Source organism: Solanum verrucosum, unplaced genomic scaffold (assembly GCF_900185275.1).
Source record: "Solanum verrucosum unplaced genomic scaffold, falcon-dt-bn FXZP01000088.1, whole genome shotgun sequence".
In the NCBI taxonomy this organism is placed as follows: Eukaryota; Viridiplantae; Streptophyta; class Magnoliopsida; order Solanales; family Solanaceae; genus Solanum; species Solanum verrucosum.
In genome coordinates, this window is record NW_026020077.1 from 1,449,138 (window position 1) to 1,459,109 (window position 9,972).

Consider the following 9,972-nt stretch of genomic DNA (forward strand, 5'->3'; position numbering starts at 1 on the left):
TTCAATTAAGAGTAGTTGTGATTATCTTATGTGAGATAGGATAGCTAAAAACTAAAGCAATGGATTTTGATGGGTTTGGATTTAGAGTTGTAATAATTGGGCTAAAATTTAACGGTTGCGCTTGAGAAAGTAGTAAAGTTAAAAACTTAAGTTAATTAACATTTAATACAATATATATATATTAATTTCTCGGTTCAATTCGGCTATTTTATAAGTTTTTCTTTAGTAAATAACTCAAAATCAAATCAAAGAGTATCGGCTTTCAAAATTTAAAACTAAACTCAATTAAATATTAATATTTTAATCAATTTGGTTCGAATTGCGGTTCGAATTGATTTTTTAATCATAACCATGAAAAATCCTGATTACAATAACCTCACGCACACTCAACAGACGTGCATCAATTTTACTTGCAAGCGTTTATCATCAATTTATTAGGGATTGTTTGGTTGTTGGATAGAGTTATGTATGGATTAGTTGTGCATATATTAATTATGTATTTATTAGTTAGGTAGGTATAACCGTATTAGTGATGCAAGTATTAGTTAGCCAGAGATTACAATTCTTATTTCTTAATTTTCCAAAAAATGTTTAGTGAGCTCATATTTATTATTGCCATTAAAATAATCAACTATCTAAATAACACATTAAAATTAAATAAAGATGAATAAGCTATAAATAGAATAAAGTATTTAACAAATAACTAACAATTAAAAGTAAGTTGTATTAAATAGAATTAAGCAATTAAGTAATTTAAATTTCTCTACATAGATAATAGCAGAGGCGAACCTCTCATGTGTCACCATCACAAAAAAATAAAATTTATATTAACTAAAATTATATATTTGTAATTATATTAAATTAAAATTTACAACTTTTAAATAAAAATAAATTTAAATCAGTATCTATTATACAGAAAAAGGACCTAAAATATCCCTGAACTATTAAAAATAGTACAAAACTACCCTTTATTCACCTTTTAGCTCTCAAATACCCTGAAAATCCTTCTTTGGATTCAATATTGACCTTTTTTTTTTAACGACTACTCATTTAAATGAATTTAATTAATCCCTTAAATACATGGCGACATTCTATTGATTACATTTTAAATAACCTAAATTAATTTACAAACTCATCCATTCCTAATTAGACCCGCCCAAATCATATCCACCCGACTCACATTAAATTAGGGGAAAATGACAAATATATCTCCGAACTATCGTAAATGTTATGCAAACACTCTCCGTCATACTTTAGGAACTTTGGTGCCCCTGCCGTCCAAAAACTAGAGCATATATACCCTTTATATTAACGGACATACATGTGTCATAATCTTATCCACCGACTGGACATTGGATCGATGGATAAGATTGCGCTATGTGTCCCTATTTAGTCTTCCGTTAGAGTGAAGGGCATATAAGCTCTAGTTTTTGGACGGCAAGGACACCAATGTCCCAAAAGTATGACGGAGGGTGTCTGCATACCATTTAGATAGTTCGGGATATATTTGTCTTTTTTTTCAATTAAATTACCCCCATCGAAGCCATCTTCGTTCTTTTTTCTTTTTCTTTTTTTTTTGCTTTGTAACCCATATTTCTAAGCATCAAGAATTTTATCAATAGTTTGTCAATTAGGTGAAGAATATCATTTTTTCCAATAACTTATATATCAGCTGAAACAGTAGCAGTTAAGAAAAATTAAATGGTCAACACCGCCACCAACGATGCTGCCACAGTGGCATCTATACCTTTCAAACCACCACCATTGGAGTATTCAGAACCTAAGTTGGATTTGTTGACTTGTGGTGGGTATTCCTCCAATTACCGGAAAAGTTCATCAATGACGGGTGTTGAAGTTGCAGGAGCTAGGTTGGTGGTGTTAGACTTATGTGTTGTTCTCCGATTGCCGTAAAACTCGCCGGAAGACCAAGAAATGAAATTAGCCAAGACGACAACTAATAAAAATAAAAAAAATGGTCAGAAATTAAAGGAGGAGATGGATGAACTATGGCTTTAATTTATATAAGGTTTCTTCATAGTTTTTGATAATGGAAAAAAATGGAGAATTGGATAAGTTGGATTAAGTTAATCTGGGTCGGGCGAATATGATTTGGGCGGGTCTAATTAGAAATGACTGTGTTTGTAAATTAATTTAGATTATTTAAAATATGACCAATAAAGTATCACCGTGTATTTAAGAATTTTTTTTTAAAAAAACTTATTTAAATGAGTGTTTGTTAAAAAAATGGTCAATATTAGATCCAAAGGTGGATGTTAGGGGTCTTTGGGGGAGCTAATAGGTAGATGAAGGATAATTTTGTACCATTTCCAATAGTTTGAAGATATTTTAGGCTCTTTTCCGTCTATTACATATAGATAGAATTTACATTTTGCATTTTTTATATATAAGAAATAAATATCAACCAAAATAATAATTTAAAATTATAAATCAATGGAGAAATGGGATAGTCTTATATAGACGTTCGTTATTATATATAGGGAAAAGGGTTAAAAATACCCCTAGATTTTATTTTATTGGTTGACTATGCCCTCGCTGTTAAAATGAAGTTATTTTTACCCCTGCCGTCTACAAACTTGTCACATGTACTCCTTAATTGGATGGAAAATCTCAAATAAACAAAAATAACCCGATTTACTTAAATTGACCAATTTTAACCCGACCGACTAATCATTTAACCCACCTATATTCATTTTCATTTTTAACCTAATTTATTCACCATCTCCATATTTCATACTGTTCATCTTCATCTCATCAAATCAAATTCCCCTTGAAGCTTCACGCCTTCTTTTCCGTCTTTTCCGCAACTCTCATCCCAAGCATCATCATTGCCATTATAGGCAATACCCCACTCTCTTCCTTAGATACTTCCCCAAATCGGATACTTCCAGCAACGTTAGACGCGAAATCTCATTAACTATCGCTAATACTCTCTCTAATGAAGCCGACTTTGATTTGTGAACTGATGTTGTGAAATTTGAACTGATTAACGATTTAGTGAAGCTGTAGAAATGGGTTTCAGAAAAATTTTGCATCTTGGACTGTGAAATTTGTGAATGCACATAATGTGTTTGATATGTGGAAATGGTTCTGGAACGATGATACAAAGAACGAGAGATAAATCAATTGAAACACCTCATGCTTATGGCATAAGAGCTTCTGACCGAATTGCTTGGGCTTTGTAATGGTGCCGGAACAGTGATTACGTCGGCAATGGGTTTAAGCGTTTGGGAGAAGTAGGAAGGTTGGGGAGGTTGAGGTTTTAGGCCTACTTGTATAGACTTAATCGGATCCGACTTAATCCCCTTACTTATGGAAATGTTATTCATGTCTTTAAAATGTATTTTCTTCCATTGTATTTTGCTTTTATTATTTATATATCCAAAAGAGAAAAGGGGTAAAAATGCCCTTAATGTATTTCAAATGGTTCAAAAATGCTCTCCTTCCACCTTTAGGCTTAAAATGCCCTCAACGTTTTTTTAAAGTTTAAAATTGCCCTTTTTTTAACAGTCTGCTGACATGGCCAATGATGAGTCATTAAATTGGACAAATGGCTTCATCTTATTGGTCCACCTAATTTTAAAAAAAATCCAGCCCAACGACCCGATCCATCTATGCTACAAAAACTCAAACCCACCCACAAACCCATTTACATATTAACCTAACATATCATTGAACTCAATTTTAGCATGATTCTTAGCCCTTTTTTGTACCAGCTGCCGAGGATGGATAACGCCAACCTTTTTCAAGATGGGTCGGGTCGGGTTTAAATTGGTTAATTTAAGTAAATTGGGTTATTTTTGTTGATTTAGGGTTTTCCATCCAATTGAGGAGTATATATGACAAGTTTGTAGACGACAGTGGTAAAAATAACTTCATTTTAATGACAAGGGATTAGTTAACCAATAAACCAGAGTTGAAGGGTATTTTTGACCCTTTTCCCTTATATATATATATATATATAAGACCAAAAATATGAATTCTTTTACAAAATAACTAACATCAACGTAAATTCAAATTCTTCTTCCAATTATTTGAAAAAAGAAACATTTTGACCACAATTAGACATATAAAAAAAATAATTAGAAACCATCGAGTTATTTGATTTGTTGTAAATTAATATACATTTAAAACTAAATTGGTATGGATAAATACGTATTTTATTATTTGAATACATGTATAACTAATACCGACATAACTTATTTCACCTTCTATCCCGCATAATTATACATAGATTCATTCTCTCATAAGTTACTTTCTCTATTCCGATTTGTCCACTTTTGAATTGACACACTTACTAAGAAAACAATGATTGACATAGTGAGTTTACTATTTTATCCCTATTAATTATGAAGTGGATGAATTGAAAATTTAAGATTTTCAAGAAGTTCTACCTTTTACGATGTAACTACTTGAGGATATAATAGGTAAACAAAATGTCCTTTCTTGATTTGTCAAAATAGACAAGTAAAAATGGGCAAATAAAAAAGAAAAATTAGACAAATAATTACTAATTAGGGACAAAGGGAGAATGCAGGATTATGACTAACTTTTATACAACATTTGGAAATTTATGAACCAAACATAGTACTCTTCTTGTCCAACAATAGTTGTTCATTATTGATTTGACATACCCCTTAAGAAATAATAAATAATATGGATAATATTATTATTTTATCCTTTGACTTTATTAAATTTAATGTTTTGAAAAATGTGTTAGATGATAAATAGTAAATGGTAAATTATCTCTTGATTTTCTAAGGTGGACAAGTATTGTTGGACAACTAGTTTTAATATAGTGAACAACTATTGTTGGACGAAGGGATTATAAAACTAATACATGAATAATTTTTATCCAATTTACAAATCAAACATGATATAAATTAATATTTAATACATGAATAACAAAGTTATTCATATATTAAGTATAGCTTAGACGAGCTACCAAACGACTCCTAAAAAATACTTGGGGGTTGTTTGTATGAGTTTTTTTTTAAAAGTGATTTTTAAGCCAAAAGCTAAAAAGTCACAAGTTGGGAGCACTTAAGAAAAGACTCAAATATGCCATCGAACATTAAGAAAAGACTCATTTATGTCATCCGTTAAAAGTTTGGCTCATCTATGCCATTGTTGTTAAAGAAAAGGCTCATCCATGCAAGATTTTGGCAATTTTGCGATACAACTTTTTATACCCCAAACAATGTTTAACACTTTTCAATTGAAGTTTTTGGATCAAATGCACTTTTTTGCTTCTTCTTCCTTAAAAACACATGAAAAACATAAACAACTCCCGGATTTTCAACATCTTCAATTCTTCACGAAATCATCTCAAATTTTGGCTACACCAGTAATTTCTTTTTTTAAAAAACAAAATTCTAAAATCATTTGTAGAGTTTAAAAAATTCACCCGTATTAGAAAAAAATTCAAAAAACAAAAATCAATCCATTTTTTTTTGCTTTGATTTGTGTTTTTGTAGTTGTTTTTGACATTAGATCTTTGTTCCCTAGTATTTTTGGAGTCTATGTTCAAATTTTCAAATGATTTGAAGTATTGGAGAAAATTCTACCATTAAAGAATGTTGAAATTTTGAAACTTTGAAGAAATTTCAAGTGAGTCTTGTTGAGTTAGGTTGAATTCGAGCTCAAAAGATACTGAGTTTTGGTATCTAGCTCAGAGGGAAACTACTCTTGAAATTTGAGGTGATTATGTGAAGAATCGAAAAAGTTTGAAATTTGAGAATTGTTAATATTCTTTATTTGTTTTTTTGGTGTTCTTAAGGAAGAAGAAACAAGAAGAGTACATTTGATCCAAAAACTCAGAAAAATGTTAAAAGTTGTTTGAGGATGTAAAAAAATGACATGAATGAGCATTTTCTTTAACGATAATGACATAAATGAGCCAAACTTTTAACATATTACATAGATGACCGACCCTTTACTAAAAGTTCGATGACATATTTGAACATTTTTCCTTTTTAAAAATATTTTTCAGCCTTAAAAAAGTGATTTTAAGCACATTTTAGTTACTCGAACACCTCCAAAGCTAAAAAAAATAGCTTAAAAGCTAAAATCCATTAAAATTAAGAGGGTGTTTGCATTATTCTGAAAGTGTTTGACAAATATAAAAATAATTTAAAATAAGTAAAAAAATAACTTAAAATAAGTTAGAAAGTGTTTGACAAAGTTAAAAATAACTTAAAAAAGTAAAAAATAAAAATTAGGTCTCCCCATGCTTTTTATTTTTTGACTTACAAACTACTTTTTTTAAGCTAATCCAAACGGGTTCTAAGTCAATCCAAACACCACTTACTCTAGTCCATATGTGAATTATGGAAACAAAATGAAAAAAAAAAATATCGCGTATTTGAAACGAATGAAGTAATGAATATTCAAGTTTAAAATGCTATTTAAAAAATAGAGTAATGGATGAACATACAAACTAAAATTGTTTTTAAATTTTTGTAAGTAATTTGAAGTGAAATTGTGAAAACAATCAAAATTAAATGAATTTTGGCAAAATTCCTTGACAAGATTCCTCATACGTTATTTCCCAAACGTTTTTTGAAATAGAATTTTGACAAAATTCCTTAAACAGACAGTTAATTAATTTCAAAGTTGAATATAAATTCTTTAAAACAAAATAAAAATTCAAAACTAAAATTGTATATATATATTAATCAAATTGAATAATTCTTTACAACAACACCTCGCATAATGCTAACATTTTCCACCTAGTCATAATTTCCTAAAGAATTGACTACTTTTTTTAAAAAAATTAATCATAATTTTAAAAAATTCAAACGACGTATTCAAACAAAATTTCAATCACTAAAAATTGCAGAGATAGTTTAATGAGGCAGTTTGGGTTGGTGAATCTACTAAGTCAATCAGTCAAATGCTTCCCCTATAATACAATAAAATAATTAAAAATAGAGTAGAAGTCCACATTCTCCAATTATTGAAGTGAATTCAAACTTTATATTTGTCAAGGAAGAAATATAATTAGAGTTATACATACGCATCCTTCATTTCTCTTTGGTTGAATTTGTAGAGATTACTATTCTAGTAGGCGTTGGTGGTTCACTTGTTTTTTCCATCCATTAATTGTACCACTTGTCCTACGTATATGAATTATTATATTGAGATTAAATTTTTTAATCCTATATATATGTTCGATATAATAATATTTGGTATGATATTTTAAATTTTGTTTAAAGTCTATATATATAACTGGCGAGCGAGACTGGGAGAGGAAGGAGAGAGGCGAGCGAGAGAAGGCAAGCAGTGGAGAGAAACGATCGCATTTGTATATCTGTCATATAATTGTATATGTATAATTTGTATATTTATAAGCAAGGAGAGAGACGGGAGAGAGGAAGAGAGGAGAGACACACACATGATTACAACTAAAATTAATTTGCGAGCGGTAACTAATTCAAACTATAATTATGTTTGCTAATTAAATAATATATATTTGCTTATCCATATATATATATATATATATATATATATATATATATATATATATAATTTCTTAGATGTAATTGGAACATTGACTATCATATCTTGAATGAAATATTTTATTTTTGTTGTATTTTGATTAATAAGAAAATGTTTTTTACTTTCTTTTTATGGTGTTAGTAAATGATATAATTGAGATATATCTTGCAAAATCAAAGTCGTAATTTTCTATTACTCTATATGATTATGTGTAAATGATAATAAATACACTTTCATCTATCCACTTTTATTTGTCATTAAATTAAAAATAAATATTCAGTTTGAAAAATTAAGAGATAATTTATTATTTAATACTTGTTTTATCTTTATTATTAAAGATATTCATTTCCTAACATTTAATTAATAATAATTATGAATGATATACTAAAAATATTATTTTATTTATTCTATTTTAGAAGACGTGTCAAGTTAAACATGAATAAATAAATATTGCCGAAGTGAGTAATTGTAAATCTAATGTTCTGTACTTGTATGTTCGTGTTAACGAGGGATTCGAAATTCACATTTCTTTATCCGTATTTTATGTACGGTTATTAAAAATAATAAAGTCATTGAATTGAATGTCGGCTTCCAATTAATAGCTCTTAAATAATTTAACAGCTTTTTCTCAACCGTTGAAAATTATCATAATGAATTGGCAGACTTTTTAATTTCTTTTCAATTTTTCAATTAAAAAGCATAAATAATTAGTAGATCGTTAAATAGTTGAACAACTTTCATGTAGGTACCAAACTTTGTATAAAAGGAAATACTACTACTTTTTTTTTTTTCTTCAGAAGATATTAATTAAATGTTCAAATAAGTTCGAGTTACGATTTTTTGTTTTTTAAGAAGAAATAGCTATCAGGTACAAAGAGAAAAAAAAAAGGATATTTTGTAGGGAGAAATTCATAATTAGGTACATGACGGTGATAGTTCAAATAAAAAAAAGGAAATAATTAATAGTTAATATGTATTTTAATGTATAGATATATTTTGATATAAAGAAGTGATAATTCATGAGGAAATGAAATAATCAATGATTGAGATGTAAAACTAACGAAAACATGATAGTCTAATATATTTTTAATCATTAACTTTTACAAATTTAATGTTCGAATTTTAATATCACAAGTTGCTTAACATAGCATTCGATTACACAAGGAAACTATGATTGATTTTATATTTATAAATGATTAGAATTTTTTTATTTTATCATAAAAATTACTCTACTTTTTTAAATATTCACAAAAACACACATTTTTAAAAAAAGTAAACGATCATTTAACTTTTTTTAAAATCACAAGTTATGAACAATTTTTATATAATTGAAAGGTCATTCAACTTTGCCAAGTACTGTCATATAATATGTTTATTATGTTTCCTTCTAATGACTTTCTATTGTACTTGGGCAAAGTTAAAGTTACTTTTTACTCTCATTCTTATTATTCTATATGACATCTAAATAAATATATGTTTTTCAATTAAAATATATTTTCTTAATATAATTCTTCTATATGACATCAACATATCTATATTCGACCCAACTAACCCAACAAGCCAACTCACATCAAGCATTAGAAATGAGTTTATTGGATTGGTTAATTCGGATGTACATATTGGATTAGGTAGAAAAATCATATTAAAAGTTAATTTTAATTAGAATATAAATATATCACGTAAGGGTCACGAATTAGAATAAAAGTGGAAACATATGAATTGACCATTCAAAAGTAAATATATATCTAAAATTTAATATAATAAGAGATAAATATAACTATTTCTATGAATAGAATGACAAATGTGATGTTTTTTTTTTCATTTTTAGTATACTTTCCCCATCTCATATTACTCATTTCGTCCAATAGTAGTTGTCAACTATACTATTTCAGAATTTTTAATAGGAGTAATATTTATCTATTTTATGAAATCAATGAATAATTTTAAACTTAGTTCATAATTTAACCTTATCATTAATTATTATATTCAAAGAGTGATATAGTAAAATTACGTTTCTATTTTATAATTTCTTAAGAAATATGCAGAGTCGGACAAGTATTGTTGGACAAATAAAGTAGTTGATATATATACATTTTTTAAGTTAATAAGATAGACAGTTAATATAGAACAATTATTTTTAATTAAATAATTCAACTAATATTGAACGGAGAGAGCAGTAAAACTTCAAGGAGTAATAAATTGAAAATTGAGTTCCCATTTGTAGAAAATAAAGTCAAATTTGCTTTGGAACTTCCATTACTTCTTTTTTGTCATAGTTGTTCAACAGTCAAAATTTTGCCAGAAATAAAATCAAAACTTGTAACTGCAAGCAACCAACCATAAAAAAGACCAAATCTCTCTCTCTTCATTATTCTCCCTCTGTGTTGTTCCTTTATTTATAATGAGATTTTAGGACTCTGTATAAATAATCTTTCTAGACTCCATTGACTTCTT